Genomic DNA, 22,450 nt, shown 5'->3' on the forward strand with positions numbered 1-22,450 from the left:
AATCCCAATTCTATTAGCTTCCCTACACATCTTAACTTGCTCTCGCCTGGTATCCATACTAATTATGGTTGATCCACTTCTTTCTTCAGTGTCATTCTGGGATAGTTTACACACACATATGAAATCTGTAGCTTGCCCCCAAATATTAAAAGAAAAGGGAAACAATTTCTGTTTCGAAGCTTTAGATAACCCCATCTACTAGTGAACGTTATACGTGGAGGTATTATTTATTTATTTATTTATTTATTTATTTATTTATTTATTTATTTATTCATTTATACATACTACAGCCTCAATCAGGCTATTGCCGGAGTGGGATGAACAACAAACTTATAAAAATTTATAAACAAGCTTGCGTTAATTGTTTCAGTGGTGGTGAACGGATGTTGCCCGGTTATGAATTTCAGACTTAAATTCTTGATGAAAAAAAAAACTGTTTTTAAAGGAATCAGTTTGGACAAAAAAGGTCGAGATATTTAGAGCATGGTGACTCCTCCTATATGAGGGTTTGGAAAAAGTCCAATAGTTGTCTCGAAGGAGAGGCGAGGAGAATTGATTAACGTGTCAAGAAATTTGAGGCATTCAAGTTTGCGACGCTCTGCAAGAGGAGTGATACCAAGCAGGGGAAGAGAGTTAGACGGTAAAAATTCCTTGTCATAGCTCCTGCAAACAAAATGCACTGCCTTTTTTGCAATGAGTCTAGTTTTTTGACGCCACAGTGTTTTGTGGATTCCATAGAACACCGCAATATTCGAGGATGGGGCGAATGAGGATTTTATGTGTAAGAAGTTTAGTTTCTTGAGGAGCAAGGCGCAGCGTACGCTGCACGTTACCTAGTCTTTTAAGAGCCTTGTCACAGGTGACATCAGTGTGTTTCGACCATGACCAAAGTCAGCAAAATAATTGTTAAGGACAACGTGACCAGTAGGAGATTTATTTGTATGATAGAAAACGCAATTATGGGCAAAAAGGCGTATGTTAACTGAGGTGTGTAGGGGGAGATCCTAAATATAAAGCTTATATGCTTTAGTAATATATATATGTATATATATATATATATATATATATATATATATATATATATATATATATATATATATATATATATATATATATATTAATATATATATATGTGTGTGTGTGTGTGTGTGTGCGTGTGTGTGTGTGCGTGTGTGTGTGTGTGTGTGTGTGTGTGTGTGTGTGTGTGTGTGTGTGTGCGCGCGTGTGTGTATTATATATGTATATATGCAATTTAGTTATATATGGTCTGCATCGTTTGTTTTGGTTTTCTTACTTTGTAGATTTACTCATTTTAATTGCACAGGGGGTCCCACCAACGATGAGTGAACCTTGCGGCCTCCTTTTCTACATGCACAACTATGTACTATTTCTACTGCATGTAATAAGGATTTATTGAAACTAGGAATTCAACTGAGATCAAATGTATGGAAAAAGAGGAAATCGCCTTGGCACACTTATGTGTGAAGGTGCGTATCTCGCTAAAATATGTGTAACAGTCGTAAGCATACACTCTTAAAATAGTATGCGCCCTCTGAGGCTTATGTTGTCCCACAACAATAATCGTCATATGCTTTGCTTGCGTTTCCTTTCTAAAAAATACCGCGCTTGTTAGTTTCCTGTCGAGTATGCTGTGTCCCGCTGATAACGCGAAAGCCGTTCGTTCTCGGAAGTATCGGGCTCGCAGCGTCCAAGATAGAAAATGTGGGCAAGACAGATGGCGATTGTTGTTGTGGGACCCGATAAGCTCGAAAGGGTGTAAATATTATAAGAGTGTATACCTAATAAGCATCAAGACTTTTTACGACTGATGATTTCGTAACTATTTTTAGCATCAGAAGATCAAATATTGTCATACGTGGGGACTTTAATGCAGACAACATAACATAGGGGAGTAATCACTGCAATGCCAGCGGGAATGTCGTTCAATGCGCTGGGGTAAGATGCAATCTGTCAGTATTGAATGATGTATCTGTGACATTTATGCGTGGATATCGCAGTGCCAGTTGAATAGACGTAACACCGGGCTCTAATGATCTTGTTACCGATGCTGGGTGGACAGCAGACGCAGAACCGCGTGGAATGAATTCCTTCCCAATTCTTATACCACATTTTGGTTTAAAATTACTGCAGTACGAAGACACGTGGATATAACGACCTAGCGGCTCTTTCATCAACACTTGTTCAGTCGAGTCGATTGGGAATGTGACGTAGACTCACCTCAGTGATACAAGAAACCATAAAAACGTGCACGAATACCAATTACTGCACTGCAAGAAATCTTTATTGAAAAACAAAAACAAATTTTGTGGCAGGTGGCCTGCCACAAAATTTCTGTTGTGCTATGTTTTCTGCTGCTATTTGTTTTAGTTAATTTGCAGGTTTTTTTCTGTTTGCAGCAGAAAATTTCTGTGAAATTGACAGAATGTTTCTGTTACGCCGTGTTGTCTGTTTTAACATTTTTCGGTCATTTCACAGGTTTTTCTTTTTGCAACGAACAGAAAATGTCTTTTAAGTTTTGTTTTCTGTGTTTGTTGTTTTGTTATTTCACATGTTTTTCTGTTGGCAACAGAAAAATTTTGTAAAGCTCCATTTTATGTCTCCAAATTTTCTGTCATTTCAAAGGTTCCTTCTTCTCATGATTCACAGTCATTTTCTGTGAAGCACATTTTCTGTCATTTCACACTTTGTCTTCAACACCACTTTTTAATGACTGACATAATATACCGCACATTACAACTGCTGCCACGTTTGAACGCGACGAAATATTTCACTGCCTTTATGCGACGGCTAGAAATGACATGTTAGTACTGAACAACAGTGGTAAATGCATGTGCAATAATAACCAATGTTATCATGACTAGTATTTTACTATGTGTTTTAGCATCATGTAATTAAGGTAAATGGTAGATGAGTGACCGAAGAAAAAAGGAAATTGCCCTTCCTGCACTGCCTATACGGGACAGCTGCTAAATAACGTATACAGTAAAAGCACGCGCAGTATGCAATAATGGCAAGTATACCGGAGCATGCAACACAGCAAGTAGTAATACCTGTACAATGAAGATAACCAGTCACTAAAGGGTGTTGGAAAGAATACGCATAAGGATAGTGTCCGGCAAATTCTGCCTTGCTCGACACTAGTACAGAATGAAGCAGCTAGTGAGATACAAGCAACAGAACATAAGGCATGCCACAAGCTTTTTGCATTATTGCAGTATGACCAAAATATTGGAAGTATTAAGTACGGCAAATTATATCTTGCGAAATAAAATAATTATAAAAATGAAAATAGTAGTACCGTATAATTAATATACAACTGGTCATGAGAGTGTAACGGCAAGTATATGCATTAGAAAAATTATGCAAATTTACAAATTGTGGCTTTCTTGACATTAGTGATGCATGAAGCAGTGAGATGCGAGCAGCAAGTCATAAGGTATGAAACAGGCTGTTTGCATTATCTCAGTGTGACCACAAATCAACCAATTGCGTCACTCTAATTAGCACGTCCAATCTTGTGACTACAATAAATGTAAAATCAATACACTAATGCAACGAATACAACCGGTCAAGAAACAGTAATGACAGGTATATGCAAAGGAAAATTGTGCATATCGGCAAAATGCGCTTTGCTTCACACTAACTGCTAAAGTAGCGCGAAATATGACTGGACAAGAAAGAGCACAAAATGACATGGGTGCAGACTTTCAAGTGTTTATTCCTTGATGTGGCCGCGTATAAATACACACATGTACCGCCGGAACGAAAGTGAAAAGAACAACCACGGTGACTGGCACACACTTGTACAGCTGAACTATTCTCTTGATAGTGCCAGCGATGACACGATCACACACCTGTTAACTGCATATGCAATATTCATTGCCTCGATAGTCCTGCTAACCCGCTTGTCTCTGTGGTGGTTGATAATGTGAGTTCAAAGAAAGGCCCAAATGAGTCAGAATGACTCCGTCACCAAAGGTTATGTCACACGTTGACGGCAGCGCAGGCTGAGATGTCTCTGGTTGCTCTCATTAATGTTGTAGTCATTGTAGCCTGTACTGTCGTCAATTTAGGACTCAATGTAAGTGATGGGGCTGGCCGTTCCAGGCCATGCGTGAGCAGTCGGATTACCAGCCGTGACAAAGACAAGCGGGTTAGGTAGCTTATCGAGACAATAAATATTGCACGCACATGTAACAAGTGTGTGAATGTGGCATCGCTGGAACATCGTAAAAGATGTCATGTTCGTTGATAATCAGCAAAGGGCTTGGTTGTATCGATTGTGCTTTTTACTTTCATACTGATGGCTAATGCGTGTATTTATACATGACAACATCAAGAAATAAAGAGTTGGAAGTGTGTGCTCGTGTCGTGTGCTCTTTTTTGTCCGGTCTTGTTTCGCTCTGTTTTAGCACTTACGAACCACCAACTCGGCCAACAAGTATCATTTCTGCCTGACCCTAGTACAGCATGAAGCAGCGAGATAAACAAATATGAAATCAGGCACAATCAGTGTTTGCATTTTCACGGTGTAAGCATAAAACATTGACTCACGCTACTTAGTACGTTGAACCTTGCAATCACAAATATAAAAATTAAATATATAAATAAATAAATATTTATACAACAGAGAAATTAGTATTACAATGATTACAACTAGTCACTAAACTGTAATAACAAGTTTATGCAGAAGGAAAGATTCTTGGGAAAACTGTGCTTTGCTTGCGACCAGTACTGCATTAAGCAGCGCAATAAACACAAGACTCAAGGCATGCGACGAGCTGTTGCATTATCACAGTGTAACCATAAAACATTGATTCACTCTGCTTAGTACGTGCAATCTAGAGACTATAATAACTATAAATATGAAAATAGTATTACAATAAAATTACAATTACAATACAGTACAGAAAGTAGCAATACAATGAATACAACCGGTCACGAAACTGTAACGCCAAGTATACGCATAAAGAAAAATCTGCAGATTAGCAAATTGTGCTTACTTTAACGCAAGTACTGCATGAAGCCGTAAGATACAACCAACAAGACATAACGCATGAAACAGGCTATTTGCATTATCTCAGTGTAACCATAAACATTGATTTAGAAAGTTCCGAAATTTTAGAACCATTAACAGCTGAAGCCTTGCAATGATGTGATGAGGGAAGTACTTTTCGGAGAAAGGCAATGCTGCTTTTCCTTTGTGCGCTCTACATTTGTTCCCCTGCCAGGATTCACACCTGCAATGGTTCTGACGCAAGGATAGAATGTCGCTACACTTGGCACAGTGAAAATATCTGTATCGTCTTCAAAGAAATAGCAAGATGGCTGCCCTCTAACCACCCCAAGATTTGATTCCTATAAAGCCCACATTTCAGAAATCTTTAGCGTGCAGTAGAAGACCAGCAACTTCAAAAGCCAGAATAAACCTTTCCTAAGTGATCGCTTGGATCAGGTTTTAACAAGCCTAATTTTTTGTTAATCGGATGAAAACTCTTCACCGAACACTATCACTGGGTGTAAAGCGATACTAAAAACAACCTTGTGCAAACTGTTGCTCTCAGGAAGAACATATTTTGTGGCACTTTCCCAATTCTCTGACATTTGTGTGGCAGAAAAAGATGCATTGATTGCTGGAAAAGCAAACATTCATTGCTGAAAAGCAAAAAGCAATAGCTTCATCCGAATTTTATTCCATAGATGATTAGTTGTTTGAGCTCAGCAAACATTTTTCAAGATTCTTTTTGTACGTATCAGCAATTTCATAACAGGGTCCTATGATAAACGAATATGTCTATAACGTTGATCATCACTCTACATGTGGGAAGTGCAAAAACCAAAACAAGAAACGCTATCGCAGCGGAATTAACAAGGGAACTCGGTACTTAGCGCTTTGTGAACTCCCCGCGAGGCTTTTGTTTTTGAAGTGCGCAACATTGAAAGCAAAGTGCACGAAAAACATGAGCTTGAAAGCGCCTGGCATCCCTTGATATAATGACGGACACATATACGACCAATCGTTCTTGGCCATGTTTTTTTTCACGTTACGTAAGAGAAGAAAGGAAAACAAAACTGCTGTCAACCTGGACTGTACACGAAGCTAAGGGAGAACAATTATGGTTTCCCAGGAAGAAAGCTTCGAAGCTGAATGAAAATGAATCCTCATCGCAGTATCTAGCCCGGCACCAACACCTTTCCGAAGTGGGCGCTCTACCATATCAAGCTAGCTGAATGCAGGACGAGGCCGAAGTAATTGACACCTCAAAGCGCAGCGGCAATCAATCGGCCAAGCGAGTTCTGCGGAAGACCACAATGTAGAGAAACCTTTTATGAAAGGGAAGAATTGGCTTCCGACTCTCTATTTCAAGCAAGTTCTGCCATCTTGTGGCCTTTCCGAGAACGCATTTGCCATATTAAACAACAGACTGAACGTACCGGCACTAAGAAGGTTGCGCGGTGACCGGTGCAGTGTACGCAGAAAGGCGCGTCCAAGGCCGGCGAAGGTGCAGAAGCGACGACGTAGGTACTCGTCGCGTCTTTGTTGGTCACAACTGACGCTGGCTTCGAGCCACGAATGCAGCTAAAGCTATCGGGGATAAGCCATTGCCCGCGACGTCTCGCTACTGCAGTTTTCCTGCATCCTAAGTAGCTTAGTCTGCGTGCTATGCACACAGCTCCCCCTCTTTATGTTATTCTCGAACGTTTTCCTTGACTTCATTGCCCCTAGCAGTGCAAGTACAGTGGCAGAGGGATCCGATATTGACCAGGGAGACCTTGGCCTCGAGATGGCGTGTTCAGGACGGCCGTTGCTCGTTTGGTGCGTAATTTGCCAGGGCTTTTGCCAGAGGGGCACGGAAAGCAGATGCTGTCATCGTTGAGATTGTCGGGTTCACGCAAAACGAGAGAGATGTGCCTAGGCAGCGCCGACAGCATAGGTCGTGAGCGAGGCGCAGCAACAGTGATGTCGTAATGCGAAACCATGATCTGCCGCAGGTTCTCCTAGATGCCCGGGCCTGATAGAAGTCGGAGCTCCGAAAGAAGACCGTCTGGCAGCTCGCGACTAGCGTAGAGATAGCGCAAGTGTTGGTCACTCACGCTGTCGCTGTCGCTGTAGAAGTGATTCTCGACCTATCAGATGGCAGAGCTGCTCCTGCGAAGCTTCGGTGGGCCGTGCATTCGCGCAATGTGCAACCACAGAACATCGGAAGGCTGGGCTGCCGCTGCTTGGGTTGAAACCTCGAAGGCCGATAGCATCAGGGTTGCCATGGTCGCTGAAAACATCGCCAAGGTTGTGCATATGGCGTCGCCCTGCCTGTGAGAGCTAAATTTGCGCCTAGTGAAGCCGGTGGGAGAGCCGAACGGAAAGCGGATAGCTTGCCGGAACGTCCAGGGAAGGAGAGCTGTGGGCCGTAGTGTAGCGGAAAGCGTGTGCGTTTGGCCCAGCGAATTACTTGGAAAGTGTCGTTGCGCAGCTGCCTTTGAGCTGGGCAGGAGGATCACGAACCGAGTAGAGGCTTGATGTTGGGGCCGGTGCGTGGTAACGGTCGGCACGGGTGGACGCAGGCGATGCAGGACGATCGCACGCCGAATGGCGCGACGGTTCAAATGGTATGAGCTGGTGTGACTGGGTGCTCGATGTGCTGTAGGGAGTAGGGACGGCTTCCCGCAATTCCTCGTAGAAGTCGGGGCCACGGGGTGGCAGCCCGAGCCTGGAGCCTTGTGTGCACGGAAATGGCTGTCCAGCTGGATGAAGGTGATGTCCGGCATGTCCATGCAGAGTTCCTGGAGATCGTACAACCGTAGGACGTCTGCTGGACCAGGTGAGGTCACGTCACTCTCGCCTTTACAGAGTCGGTGATTTGACGCTGGCATGGCTGGGCTCGGTCGTCCGGGTAACCAATTTGTAGTAGGCGGCGCAAAGAGTCACTCACCGTTAGCCGCCGCAGCCACGGTTTATTTAGGCTTGCCAGTCATGGAGCCGCGCGTTCTCTGGAGCGGCCGATGCCGTGGCCGCTGAGGTCGAGCGCCAGCGTTTTCTATTCTCGCGCTACACGCACGTCAGCCGTCTTCTTAGCCGTTCTGAAGTAAAATACCTCAATTTTCCAAAAGTAGCGCCATTCTTAGATCTTTCCGCCACCCCGCTCTCCCCGGCGTATCCTCCTCCACCACGCCTCCTGTCGCCCGAGCCCCCTCCGCTCCCCCATTGGCCATTAGGTGTCACGTGGAAGCACGCGTCGAGGTGTTGTATGTTTTTTTCTTTCCAGAGCGCTCCGAGCGCATTGCCGGCCTAGTTGCTACGAAAGTACGGGCAGACGGATTGATAGCGCAAGGGGGTGGGCAAGGGGGTCATCGTGAAAGTAACCAAATTTAAATAAATATCTTGCGAAAGTGAGCACTGCCGCACAAGACTACATAACCATTTTCTACACTTAATTTGTCCGTCCTTGTATCAGACATTCCGGCGCAGATTTAGCTGCAATACCAGTAAAGAGGTGCATTAATTATGGCAACACAGTGACCACGTACCTTCCTGAGCATTGCATCGAACGTCTTTTGTAATATGCGTAAGACGCTGGTCAGCAGCAAACTGGGTATGTCTGCGACCAACGGAGCAGGCGACGGAACACACAGCACCCGATGCAGAGCCGAACACAGTGTTACTGTACGCACACAATAGCTAAAGGGCAAATGCTGCAGTTAGTTGTGTAAAAAAAAGGACGACAAATCATTATCACTGCGCCAAGACGACGAAAGTGTACACCGCCGTATACACGGACATGTACACACTGATGAGTAGTGAATGACTCCAGGAGGAATCCACCCTATAGTGTGGTGAAGACTGCGACTCCACTCGATTTCGCAGGAAATAGTGTCCTGGAACGTTCCATATATACTGTTCTATGAACCTGCCAAATGATATTTCATATACTCGAGCAGAGTACATCGGCCGACAGGTTCAAGTTGTCTTCACGTAGCGAGTACGCACACGACACGGCAGCGTTGTCCCCCACTGATGTCACACGTGAGAGGGCGTCACTCAAAGATCTCGTGGCTAATAGTATGGTCGGCAGGAAAGGGCAAGTAACAAATCTCCCACACTCTATGCAGCCGCGAACATTTGCCTGTAGGAGAGCCCCACGACTCATTTCACTCTTGATGTCAGTGTGAGATCGTTTCGTCGAAGAGTGGCTGAGCAAGACCTCAAAGGACAAAAATCCTGTCATGGAGGGCGCGCTTCACACAAGGCGAAAAGTGAGCAAAAAAAAGTGCCCTGATGTACAGCAGGGGTCTGCAAACCACGGCCCGTGGGCCGGATCCAGCTCGCGAAGGCCTTCTGAACGGCCGGCGGCCATGGCCGCCGGCCGGTCACGGCTTTCTTTTGTAGGCGGGCCCCTCTTCCTCGCAAGGGCTCCGCACCGCCTTCGCCTCAGACTTTTCTACAAATCTTGCGCCATTACGCTTCTTATATTTGCAACATAGCATTAACGAGAGGGTGGCAAGTCTTGTTGTGAAGCTTAATAAGAGGTACAAATTGAAGGTCGTACAGGTGTACGCCCCTACATCCAGTCATGATGACCAGGAAGTCGAAAGAGCTTCTATGAAGACGTGGAATCGGCGATGGGTAAGGTCAAAACAAAATACACTGTACTGATGGGCGACTTCAATGCCAAGGTAGGCAAGAAGCAGGCTGGAGGCAAGGCAGTGGGGGAATATGGCATAGGCACTAGGAATAGCAGGGGAGAGTTATTAGTAGAGTTTGCAGAACAGTATGATATGCGGATAATGAATACCTTCTTCCGCAAGCGGGATAGCCGAAAGTGGACGTGGAGGAGCCCGAACCGCGAGACTAGAAATGAAATAGACTTCATACTCTGCGCTAAGCCTGGCATCATACAAGATGTGGACGTGCTCGGCAAGACGCGCTGCAGTGACCATAGGATGGTAAGAACTCGTATTAGCCTAGACGTGAGGAGAGAACGGAAGAAACTGGTACATAAGAAGCCCATCAATGAGCTAGCGGTAAGAGGGAAAATAGAGGAATTCCGGATCAAGCTACAGAACAGGTATTCGGCTTTAACACACGAAGAGGACCTTAGTGTTGAAGCAATGAACGACAATCTTATGGGCATCATTAAGCAGTCTGCAATAGAAGTCGGTGGCAACTCCGTTAGACAGGATACCAGTAAGCTATCGCAGCAGACGAAAGATCTGATCAAGAAACGCCAATGTATGAAATCCCCTAACCCTACAGCTAGAATATAACTGGCAGAACTTTCAAAGTTAATCAACAAGCTTAATACAGCTGACATAAGGAAGTATAATATGGATAGAATTGAACATGCTCTCAGGAACGGAGGAAGCCTAAAAGCAGTGAAAAAGAAACTAGGCGTAGGCAAGAATCAGATGTGTGCGTTAAGAGACAAAGACGGCAATATCATTACTAATATGGATGAGATCGTTCAATTGGCTGAGGAGTTCTATAGAGATTTATACAGTACCAGTGGCACCCACGACGATAATGGAAGAGAGAATAATCTAGGGGAATTCGAAATTCCACAAGTAACGCCGGAAGAAGTAAACAAAGCCTTGGGAGCTATACAAAGGGGGAAGGCAGCTGGGGAGGATCAGGTAACAGCAGATTTGTGGAAGGATGGTGGGCAGATTGTTCTAGAAAAACTGGCCACCCTGTATACGCAATGCCTCATGACTTCGAGCGTACCGGAATTTTGGAAAAACGCTAACATAACCCTAATTCATAACAAAGGGGACGCCAAAGACTTGAAAAATTATAGACCGATCAGCTTACTGTCCGTTGCCTACAACGTATTTACTAAGGTAACTGCAAATAGAATCAGGAACACCTTAGATTTCCGTCAACCAAAGGACCAGGCAGGATTCCGTAAAGGCTACTCAACAATACACCATATTCACACTATCAATCAGGTGGTAGAGAAATGTGCGGAATATAACCAATCCTTATATATAGCTTTCATTGATTACGAGAAAGCGTTTGATTCAGTCGAAACCGCTGCAGTTATGGAGGCATTGCGGAATCAGGGTGTAGACGAGCCGTATGTAAATATACTGAAAGGTATATATAGCGGCTCCGCAGCCACCGTAGCCCTCCATAGAGAGAGCAACAAAATCCCAATAAAGGGAGGCGTCAGGCAGGGAGATACAGTCTCTCCGATGCTATTCACAGCGTGTTTACAGGAGGTATTCAGAGACCTGTATTGGGAAAAATTGGGGATAAGAGTTAATGGAGAATACCTTAGTAACTTGCGATTCGCTGATGATATTGCCTTGCTTAGTAACTCAGGGGACCAACTGCAATGCATGCTCACTGACCTGGAGAGGCAAAGCCGAACGGTGGGTTTAAAAATTAATCTGCAGAAAACTAAAGTAATGTTTAACAGTCTCGGAAGAGAACAGCAGTTTACGATAGGTAGCGAGGCACTGGAAGTGGTAACGGAATACATCTACTTAGGGCAGGTAGTGACTGCTGATCCGGATCATGAGAGTGAAATAATCAGAAGAATAAGAATGGGCTGGGGTGCGTTTGGCAGGCATTCTCAGATCATGAACAGCAGGTTGCCATTATCCCTCAAGAGAAAAGTGTATAACAGCTCTGTCTTACCAGTACTCACGTACGGGGTAGAAACCTGGAGGCTTACGAAAAGGGTTCTGCTGAAATTGAGGACGACGCAACGAGCTATGGAAAGAAGAATGATGGGTGTAACTTTAAGGGATGAAGAAAAGAGCAGATTGGGTGAAGGAACAAACGCGAGGTAATGACATCTTAGTTGAAATCAAGAAAAAGAAATGGGCATGGGCAGGACATGTAATGAGGAGAGAAGATAACCGATGGTCATTAAGGTTTACGGACTGGGTTCCACGGGAAGGGAACCGTAGCAGGGGGCGGCAGAAAGTTAGGTGGGCGGATGAGATTTAGAAGTTTGCAGGGACGACATGGCTACAATTAGTACATGACCGGGGTTGTTGGAGAAGTATGGGAGAGGCCTTTGCCCTGCAGTGGGCGTAACCAGGCTGATGATGATGATGATGATGATGATTGCGAGCATGCGAATGCGGCAATGTAAATAGTGTGTAATTTCTTTTCTCGTGTATTTTTGGGGATATTTCTGCACCACATTTATTTACTGGCCTGATTGTCCTCATTAATGTTAATGTTGTTTTTATCCAGCTGCTTCTATTTTATGACGTTGCAGTTTGTATTCGTTGCGATTGGTCAAATGTTACAGTTGAATGCCCTGCATACACGTGTCCTCTAATATCCGGATGTGTGACGATGACTGTATCATTTATCGCACTATACGTGGCACCTCCAATCGAACAGCCCTGCAGAAAGACGTCACCTACATAGTAACATGGAGCGACGATCGTTTAATGACACTTAATGAAAAAAAAATATAAAGAGACGTAAATACGTGTAAAAGCAATCCCCTGCTATTTCTTTACCAAAACGGAAGCCTGCCTCTCGAAGTCGAGTCACATAAGTACCTAGGTGTCACTGTGTGCCATGATCTGTCCTGGCATAAACGTATTTATGACTTGATATCTGCTAATGAGACACTGGGTTTTTTAAAGCGTAATCTCCGTTAGGCTCCACTAAGCGTAAAAATACTTGCATAAAAATACCTTCTTCACGTCAAACTGGAATATGCATTTACCATCTGGAGCCCACTTCAAGCACGTCTCATCAGCTCACTTGAATCTCTTCGGAACCGCACTGCTAGGTTCATTCGCTCACAATATTCATACGATGTCAATATTTCTGCATTTAATCAGAATTTGCATTAACATTACTTTCTAATCGCCGACGCATTGCTAGTCTTGGGCTCTATCGCAACTTTTTTCAGCACCCTTCATCGCGCGCCCTACATCGTTCCCTCAGCACACATCTCTCACCGCATTAGACATCCGCAGCAAGCCGCACGCCCGCGTGCGCGAACGGCTCATTGTTCCGCCTCATTCATTCCTCGAAGAACTAAAGACTGGAGTGGCCTTCCTGCTGACATTGTTGGCTTATCCGTCTTTTTTCCAACAGCGTGTGATTGATCACTTTGCTGATAGCTAATGATGCGTACATAACGCGGAACCTACGTAAAACCCACCGCTTACGTAGTGCCCCCTCCGGGGGTCTTTACGGGCAATAAACTGAACGGGACTGAATAACCACGTTGTGTGGTTTTGACAAAGAACGCATCAATCATAAAAGCCCTCTAGAACGCTCATGAATCGCACAATAGTTACCGAGAGCGGGAGATGAATGCAAATGGCATAGAATGCCAATGACAACGAGCGACAGTACTGAAACAATGAGGTTAGAAAAATATAGAACATAATTAAAAAGTAGTGAAAAAGAACCACGGTAGCCCACTGAATAGAACGTTAAGTAATTAATACATATCGAAAATAATAGAGGGCCAAGAAACAATGCTTTAGGGACGCCTCATATTACGAACACAGGGCTAGATATTTGATTATTTATTATGATAGATTGGGGGCGGTTGCTAAAGAATTGTATAATCCAATTCGAACCATCATGACGTAAGTGAAGCCTTGTGTATTTCGATATTAGACGCTGATGAGGACTTTGTCGACATTAATATTATTATTAGGATTATTAATTATTAGGTTAGATAGAGCATTGTGGCAAAAGGAGTGTTTACAGTCACGCAGTAAGTCAGTGTAGCTATGTTCAGCTCCATAATGTTTATCCCAGGCGCGTGAGCATCCGCTTTGCTTAGCAACCCGAGAAAGACGCTTTTTTATTTTGTAGGTGTTTTAGGGCTTTCGTGAACCATTGTTTTTTGCTGAGAGGAACAAGACGTGACGCTAGGGACAAATTTGTTTGTAAGTTCACTCAGTTTGTTTTTGAAGCGCCTCAAGTTGATGTTAATGGAATGACCTTGGAAAGTTGTTTCAAATACAGGAAATTATGTATTCATAGCTTCAGTTATTGCTTCGTAATTTCCTTTGTTTTATAGAGATATTCTTTTCTTAAAGGTATCCCGTACGAACAAACCAAGCGAAGAAGTGGCCGCGGTTGACTTTATGATCACTGATCTCGGGTAAATAGCAAGTGGATGAAAGGCCGTCAGGGTGGTCGATTATATAGTACGAGATTGCGGACGTTAGCAGTTTGCTGCGAAATCCTGGTCGGTTCAGTTACCAGCTGGGAAAGGTTAAAGTTAAGGCAGAAATCGACCAAATTCTTGGTCTCTCTGTGTCCGAATACTGCTAATAATTTTGTGTTACACCGGTCCATTTGCGGGAAGTTAAAATCACCGAAGAGCAGAATTTGCGCGTCTGGGCGGGCTGTTACCAGTTAGCTTATAACGTTGTTAAGTTTATCGGTGAAATAAGAAGTGGCACTGGTGGGTCTGTAACAGGCACCAAGTAACACTTTTTTCGGAAAGGTACGGATTATCACCCATAACAAATCAATATTGGACGTAAGGGTAATTAGTGAGCATGGCAACTGCTTGCGAAGTGCGACTAGTAGACCACTACTACGGGTTCCTGCACGGTCGTTCCTATAAGGCAGAAACAGGGAAGGTCTGTTGAAACTTCGCTATCAGTAACGTCACTGCTCAGCCACGTTTGAGTTAGTAATATTATGTCACTACCGGTTGATAAGAACGTGTTAGACACCAATTCGCGCTTTGGGAGGAAATCCCGCACGCTGTTGTATAGTAAAGAAAGAAGAAGAAAGTCAACAGCGAAGCGCTATTTTTGAAGCAAGTCAAGTCAGTGTCTTGTTCTTTTCCTGTTTGTGGTGATGTAACTGCTGTGCTACCTCTTTGACATTATTGCAGGTGGCATCAAAAAAAGTAGCTCTTTGAACCACTGAACAAGGTCAAAAAGCGGAAAGAAAACTGAACGCCTTTATCTTCTGCGAACGTAGTGAGATGTTCTCGGCAATTTCGAGCTGGCCATGATAAGTCTTCACTAATGCTGTAATCAGTGACCGTAAGCTTTCGACCATTCAAAAGGGTGTTTAGTTGGATTTCATGGAGTGTATTGTTTGCTATGAGGGGGCAAGAGTGATTGGGGGAGTGACCACCGATGCGATGTGCATGTTATATTTCTTTTTGATCAAAGAAATGTAGCAACCTATCACGGCACAGATCCATGATCAATCTTTCTGAGTTGGCAGTGGTTTCTGAGCTAGAAGGATTAGGAATGCCGTAAAAAATTTAGTTATCCCTCCATGAGCGATTTTCGATATCGTAGATACGTAGTTGAATAAGGAGTTCCCACATAAATTGCTCGTTACGACCTGCCTGCGATTGTTTATTTAAACCAAGCTTGAAAAGCTGCGATGGAAGATGTTCTACCTTCATGCACAGCACATGCCGATGTACTACTCTTGTCGTTCTACACGTTCCGATTATCGCTGTCTTTCCCACATCCTTCTTCTTGCTCTTCCCTTTCCTGAACAAGTGCTTTATGTTACGGCTATCTGCAATAGACGTTCTGCTTTTGGTTCCCGTTTTCTGGAAGTACATGGTCGTTTCAGCGGCGACGAAGCTGGGATAAACCAGCCTAATCGACCACCCCATGGAAGCCATGGCCGGAAACACAAGCCTGCCGCAGTTCGAGGAAGCTACGGACCAGTGTCCGCATATCCGACTAGAAGCTTTCTTCGAAGAGAGTGGCGTCAAGGACGAAAAGAAAGCGAGCATTGCTCGTAGCAGGGCTGGGCACCCACTCCGTTGCCATTGTTGTTGGACGCTGTACGATAAGGAAAGTGAGCGAACTTAGGTACAACGAAGCGCTCGACATACTGCAAAGGCATTTTTCGTCCAGCCAGAACGAAATAGCCCACTCCTACAAAATTTTCTACGCAATTAGATGCCGGGAGAACCAGTGACAAATTTACTTGTGGCCATTGGGCAGATACCGCATACCAGCAACTTCAGTTCTCCGTTACATAATATGCTCCAGGGCCGGATAGTCTGTGGCATGCAGGATCACGCAGTACGTCGTCAATTGCTAGCAAAGGCATCCTCAGCAAGAAACGAAGCAGAGGAACTCGCTCTAGCGGCGGAAATGGCGGAAAATAATGTGAAGACGATGAGGGCGGTGCCTGAGGATCAAGGTGCACGCATGTTAAGAAACATGTGTGCTCCACGTCAAAGTCGGGAGTCCAGGTCAGCCAGCTTCAGATGCCGAAACATGGGACACGACCCCGGGACGTGTCGATTTATCTCGGTGAAGGGCTACCAGTGCCAGCAGCACGGCCATATTGGCAAGATGTGTCCAATACGGGCAAACAACAGAACGAGGGAACCTGTAGTTCCCTGCAATTAAGCCGGTGCATCAGTCATCAGGCAACGTCAACGATCCGGGATCGGAAAGACTATCCTTCCTTGGAACTGTAGGTAATTTTGTCGGAAACATTCACACTCTAAAGCCAATAATATGCTTTCTACACTGGGCTGAAGTAGCATTCCAGATGCAGCTAGACACAGCCTCCCCAGTTTCTATTATCACTTGACCCACCTACCTACAGCACCAAGATGCCTGGACCAAACTGCAAGAATCGCTGCTCAAGTTGACATGCTTCCTTGGGCCACTGCCAGTGCAAGGCCAGTTGCAACTCGGCATTTGCTTTGGCCCGAGGAATAAGACAGGCTGTTCTGGGTTGTAGCAGGCTGAACCTGTGTGGCCGGGATTTCATGGGAGCGCTTGACCTTCTGGGAGAGCCGGTGCTCAGCTCAACAGACGAAGGTGCGATTGCAACCAGTAGTGAAGCTGGCAGTGGCGTTGAAGACAAGTTACAAGAGTTTTCCGACGTGTTTCGACGAGAGCTAGCGCTCTTAAAGGGGCCGCCTGCCCATCTGCCTTTGCGTGACGATGCTGTTACCCGGTTCGTCGAGGCACGGCAGATGCCGTGCGCGCTGCGGTCTAAAGTCGAGGCCGAAATTTATCGCCTAGTTGAGGGTGGAATTCTCGTCCCGGTCCCACACTCGTAGTGGGCGGATCCCATGGTGGCAGTTGTAAAGCGTAATGGAAGCATTCGTTTATGCGGCGATTTAAAAACTACAACCAGCCAAGCATGCCACAAGATCTAATATCATCGCCCTCGCATAGAGGACATCATGGCGACTCTTAACGGTGGCGAACTTTGAGAGCGCAACTCTTGGACGCCCGTTCCTGCGTTGAGTTTTGGAATAACTCGGCATCCCTCGGCGTAACCGAGAGAACGAGCACAGCAAAGGATGAAAGGAACCAACGTGGAGTGCAGCGGGGCATGGAAGACGGCGACAGCGAAAAGAGCAGGAGAAAGAAAATGGAGGAGAAAGGTGCTGCGGAACCAGGAAGCGGAAAGCGGAGGAGATGGATATCACTAAGCCGTTGTGCCGCGCAAGACGTCTTCTACGGCGACGGTCGCTGCGAAATGGCGCTATAGTAGCGCGTGTCGTCTGCTCAGCGATGACGCCATCGATAAGGCGCTGGTAACAAAGGGCTCCATGAGCGGAGGTTTGTCTGTGGTTGCTGCTGTGAATCGCGCCCACGCGCCACCCACGGGCCACCCACGCGCTGCCTTTCGCGCCACACTTCGCTCCGTTTGCAACGTCCCAAACGACACAGATTGTCCGCACCGGCAAATATATTGCGAAGTGAAAACACGTAAAGAGCTGTGCTGAAATTTCGCATTAGTGTGTATCGTAACCATCGGTCAATTTTTTACAACCATCGGTCTCCGTAAAGCATACAGCCAAATTGCTTTAGACGAAGAATCGCATCTGGTCACGAAGATGAATACCAAGGGGGGCCTCCTTTGCTTCACCCACCTCCCGTTTGGAGCAGCTTCTGCGCTGGCGCTCTTTTAATACCGCATGGAAACAACTTCGCAAGGACTGCGATGTGTGCAGGTCTATTCGGAAGATGTAATTATCGTAAAGAAGTGTAACGATGCCTCAACCTTGCGCTGAGTGCTGGGGAGATTCCGTGAGGTCGAGGGCAGGGTGAATCGGCGGAAGTCTAGATTTCATCAGAATAATGTTGCTTTTTGGGGGTAAGCGATAAAGGTCTTGAGGCCCAAAGCGGAAAATTTGGATGCTACTGTGGAAGTCGACGCACCCGGAAGGTGGGGCGGTGTGCCCGAGTTGAAGTCCTTTTTAGCAGGCGTGTAGCCAGGAGTTTTTTTCGTGGAGGGGGGGGGGGGAGGGAAGGGTAAGATTTCATGTCGGAGTGGGGGGCTCAGGTTCCATTATTAAGGTGAAAGCCTTAAGTGGCTATACCATGATGGTCTCGAAAACGCGGCATGCGGTTCAGAAAGTTAGGTAAGCTCTCCTCGCGCACACACGCGCTCGTGCCACTGCTCGCGCGTTCGTCGTCCTCTTCTTCCACAGCTGGCTCCGATGCCGCTCATCATGAAAAAAAAAGGCTAAGTTAATTAAGATACAGTTAATTCAGGCACCCAAACGCACTTCCTTCAGTGGGAATCGAACCCATGACCTTTGGTGTTAAGGCTAAGTTCATCAGGGCACATTTAATTAAGGCACTCGAACCCACGACCTTTAGCGAGAGTCGCACCCTCGCTCGACCTTTGGCGTTAGGACGAAGTTAATTAAGGCACAGTTAATTAAGGGCGCGTCAACTAAGGCACTCGAACCCACGAGCTTTGGCGGGAGAAAAGAAGTAATAAGTAGTAACAAGAAATTCTAATAAGAATGTGAACTAATTTAAGAATACCTCTTGATCGCACAGGCTTTTTGGCGCATCCTAAAGTAACTCTCAATATTGTCTATTTTAAGTTTTCAATGCCTTGACTCAAGGCCCTGAGCATGGTGTCAGAATTCAGAATTCACTTATTGAGAAAAATAAATACTATGTTTTTGTCGGTGTTTCGCTTGAGAAATTTGAGGTGTTTCTCTTGAGCAAATGAGTGAAAGCCGTTGTGAACCCTTACGGATTTTTTTTTTCGTTCCAGAGCAGAACGAGAAGGGAACGTTTTTCATAGTAACGAAACTAAAACCAGAACGAAAAACAATTTGTTCCGACACCCTGCTCAGAACAGGACTGCGCCGAGACGGTGGTAGCGGTGAGAGCCGCTGTTCGTCTTCTCTCGGCATCGTCCTGTTTATAGCACTGTTTACTTCAAGTTATATTGAAGTAACTCTACTTCCTCAGTAAAGTAAAGTAAAAGTAAAGTACTTTTAAAGTAAAGTAAGTAAAGTAAAGTAAGTACTAAAGTAAAGTAAGTACTCAGTAAAGTACTTTAGTAAAACTAAAGTAATGTTTAACAGTCTCGGAAGGGAACAGCAGTTTACGATAGGTAGCGAGGCACTGGAAGTGGTAAGAGAATACATCTACTTAGGACAGGTAGTGACTGCTGATCCGGATCATGAGAGTGAAATAATCAGAAGAAGAAGAATGGGCTGGGGTGCGTTTGGCAGGCATTCGCAGATCATAAACAGCAGGTTGCCATTATCCCTCAAGAGAAAAGTGTATAACAGCTGTGTCTTAAAAGTACTCACGTACGGGGCAGAAACCTGGAGGCTTACGAAAAGGGTTCTACTTAAATTGAGGACGACGCAACGAGCTATGGAAAGAATGATAGGTGTAACGTTAAGGGATAAGAAAAGAGCAGATTGGGTGAGGGAACAAACGCGCGTTAATGACATCTTAGTTGAAATCAAGAAAAAGAAATGGGCATGGTCAGGACATGTAATGAGGAGGGAAGATAACCGATGGTCATTAAGGGTTACGGACTGGATTCCGAGGCAAGGGAAGCGTAGCAGGGGGCGACAGAAAGTTAGGTGGGCAGATGAGATTAGGAAGTTTGGAGGGTCAACATGGCCACAATTAGTACATGACCGGGGTAGTTGGAGAAGTATGGGAGAGGCCTTTGCCCTGCAGTGGGCGTAATCAGGCTGATGGTGATGATGATGATGATGACTTCCTCAGGAGTAAGGTATCCAGTACGGCAATAATAATAATTGCTTAAAGATAACATACCGCAACGTATAACAATAAGGGCTGCATGCCTTCTATCACGAAAAACAGAAAAAGAAAACGGGGTGCCTGAATTCAATATTCAAAATATCTCTATACACAGGACGGTGAGCAAGACACGACAACATGAGCGCTCTCTGCGCTCCGTACTGCGCTATATTATACCTGGCAATGCTATACCATCTGGCATACGCACACAGTGCTGAAACGGAAACGCTATGCGGTAAACCCAACACCACTTCGTAGAAATACCGGAGTTCCGGCATGTGTGGCATTTCTCACATGTTTCCCAGACCAGCAACGGTTCTGTACATATCTGCTTCGTGTTGATAGAACACCGTGAATAAGGCAAAGTGACTACGTGCTAACTGGAAAGGTGAACAAGCTTGTGCGTTTTAACGACTTCTTAATATTTCAAATCAATATACCCATGGATATTTAACGGTCTAAGCGAAAATCAAATATTGAAATAATTATATCGCTTTTTTTGACGTCATGCCACTACATTAACGCTATTATATGAAATGGGTAATTATTCGTAAGAAGAGCGTCAATTAAATGCAATAAAGCTTTCAATTAACGCCGTGTACTGTGATTGATGTTTAAGCATTTATTTTGTCTATAATTTGTGGAATTTTTAATGTCTGGCCCTCGACACCTGCACGGGTGGCCAGTCCGGCCCTCTGGCCAGAAAGTTTCGAGAAACCTGATGGAAACAAACAAAAGAGGAACTAATAAGCAAACGAACGAAACACTGTATTGTGGAAATTGAAAGAAAACAATAACAAGCAAACAAACGAACGAAACGCGAGATTTTCGAAATTGCGAGTGTGATAATTCATTGAGGCCCTCCGCTACATGCGATACGGAGCAAGTTGGAAATTTCAACATAATGCACGTACCCCTAAATAATACGCTTGACCTTGGGGAACGTCATTGCTGAGAATACGTGATACTAGGGAGGAAAGGGGCTAAATGTGCGCGCGGCATTTTTGCTCTCGCAAACCTGAGAAATTTAATAAAGTCGTGGTAAATATTTATTTATTTATTCACTTGAATACCGTCAGTGCCCATAGGGTGTGAGAGAAGGGATTGAGAACAATAAATAGGAAATAAAGAACACAAAGCAAATATTCGGTAACATATTCTAGCGCATCCTTAAAGTCCCTGGGGTCCGTAATAGATACAATGGAGGTGGACAAGTGGTTCCAATCAGTACAAGTTTGGGGGATAATCATTATTATGGCTTGCGCAATAATACCGAAATACAAGTGCTCCCCGTAAGAGACGGCTTCTGTATTTTTCCGAACTGCTAACTACACTAGAAAACAAGAACTTGAAAAGAAACACTATGCACCGCCATCTGCCGGCACTTCGTGCACTATTCTCTTGCACACGTGGTATGTAAGAGGGCGCTCTTAACACGTGGTGGGCGCCCCTGATCTGAGGGACCAAGAAATGGCGGAAGTGAAGCGTGACTCACTGTCGTTGCGGAATACGTATTAGGAACACGTGCCGAGCGCGTAAGCATGCACGCGTCGTTTCGAACGGGCGTGGAGCAGCTTATTTAACCTTGGAGCCAACTGAGAATGCAAGATAAGATCGGTGACACGTATGTATCTGTATCGCGCCGGCACACCGCCAGTCGTTTACCGATTTGCATTTTGCATCGGAGCGCCCGGTCTCGTTGGCGGATGCAATCGAACGAGAGTGCGCGTGACCTTTATGGAAGTGTTTTCGCTAGTCTCGTGAAATACCAGCTTATGGCAAGCAAGCTGTTGAGAATCTTAATGGCATAGTAGGGAAATTTGAACGCAAGAAAAAGAGCGCGTAGCTATACGGCAAAGGCAAGGATGTTAACCAGGCTGAGCCCGCTTGCCTACCCTGCTCTGGGGAACGGGGGAAAGATGAGTGAAAGATTGGCAGAGAGCAAACGATCTCAGTGTGCACGCAAAAAAAGAGAACATGCAAAAGCGTTCATAGTTATAGTCAATCACTGGCAGTCATATAAGCTGATGGACGTCAAGATGCGCACCTTGTTGGCCTTTGGTCATCGCAGACGCACGAGGACACCGTCCCAGAATTTTCTGTTGTTTAAAAGGGCTTGCGGTCTTGTTTCTCTAAAAGCGGCAGTTACAAACAATGACGCAGGCGTTTATATCAAATTGCAATGCAGGGTATAAGAGATATAATCTCCAGTTTCCGTCACTATGCGTGGGCATTACCTTGACATTGTTTAAACACTGCACTTTTGAAAAGTTGGACAGGGCATGCTTCCAGTATGAAAAGTACGCCTGGACAAGCACACCCACGCTGACCCACGTGCAATTACACTTAAGAGGAAGCTTTAGCTCGGATGCTCCTATCTAAATACATGTAAAAAGAGAATTCATTCGTCTGGGCAAACACTGCGCCAAATTTGACGACGTTTGTT

The sequence above is a fragment of the Dermacentor andersoni genome, chromosome 2 (assembly GCF_023375885.2).
Source record: "Dermacentor andersoni chromosome 2, qqDerAnde1_hic_scaffold, whole genome shotgun sequence".
Taxonomy (NCBI): Eukaryota; Metazoa; Arthropoda; class Arachnida; order Ixodida; family Ixodidae; genus Dermacentor; species Dermacentor andersoni.